This window comes from Phalaenopsis equestris, unplaced genomic scaffold (assembly GCF_001263595.1).
Source record: "Phalaenopsis equestris unplaced genomic scaffold, ASM126359v1 Scaffold193181, whole genome shotgun sequence".
In the NCBI taxonomy this organism is placed as follows: Eukaryota; Viridiplantae; Streptophyta; class Magnoliopsida; order Asparagales; family Orchidaceae; genus Phalaenopsis; species Phalaenopsis equestris.
This window is the reverse complement of record NW_018213130.1, coordinates 1-1,022: the sequence shown is the minus strand read 5'-3', so window position 1 is coordinate 1,022 and position 1,022 is coordinate 1. Positions and strand designations below refer to the sequence as shown.

The 1,022-nt window shown below is 33.3% G+C and overlaps 1 long non-coding RNA gene across 1 annotated transcript; it reads left to right on the top strand.

Annotated features, from left to right (window-relative positions):
• Positions 1-7: 7 nt before the first annotated feature.
• On the top strand, positions 8-922 carry LOC110034766. The gene is made up of 3 exons (XR_002295089.1): positions 8-83; positions 679-738; positions 819-922. It is a non-coding gene; the product is annotated as an uncharacterized LOC110034766 (long non-coding RNA).
• Positions 923-1,022: the final 100 nt, after the last annotated feature.

The following is a 1,022-nucleotide window of genomic DNA, read 5'->3' as shown; positions in this document are numbered from 1 at the left end:
ATTAAAGGGATATTAAAGGGGCAAATATACTTGTGGATCCTAATGGTGAAGTCAAGCTTGCTGATTTTGGCATGGCTAAACATGTATGTTCCTTAAACTGCCCTATTGATGATAAATTGTAAGCTCTTTTGAATCAGAATTATGTCCACTTTATGCATACATTCCGATGCAGGATGATTTAAGGTTATGGTTTCCTAATGAATATGCAGTATGCTTTCATGTATACGAAAATGGAGGATTAACAATTCACAAACTTTTTATTAATCCAATAAATTATTTTCTATAAGTGAAAACTAATGATTGTAGAGTTCAAGTCTAAACAGTTGAAACTCACCAGTTAATGAATTAAATTTAACAATATGCTTAAATGTATGCAAATATATAAATTACTACTAAAGATTGTGAGCTTGGAGAAGTTTAGGCTCGGTAATGATAAGATTGAGAGTGACCAATCTAAGCATTCCATGCTATTAGAATATAAGCCTGAGAATGGCCACCTCATGTCGTCTATATATATCAACTTGTCGTAATTAATCCATCATATAATTCCATCTATGCAAAAAAGTATTCTTTAACTCACTTTTCACCATTTGTTGCTGTGTTTCTAAGAATGGTTCTGCGTTATTATCAACTAACTTTTATTTTCCATTTTCTTCTGTCCCTGTCTCTTTTGTTTAGATAGCATCTTATACTTCAATACGATCTCTTAAAGGAAGTCCCTACTGGATGGCTCCTGAGGTAGGTATTATATGCCCCTCTTTCATTTGGAGTTAATACTAGTTGTATTTTGTGACTATTTCTAATCGCATTTTCTATAGGTTATCATGAATGGAAGTGGCTACAACCTCTCTGTGGATATTTGGAGCCTTGGTTGCACAGTGCTTGAGATGGCAACATCAAAACCTCCATGGAGCCAGTTTGAAGGGGTGCGTCTTTATTATTATTAAGAAGATTTACATACATTCCAGTCAATTCCTATGTATTGACATATTAAACACTATACTTCAATTTTTACTTGTATA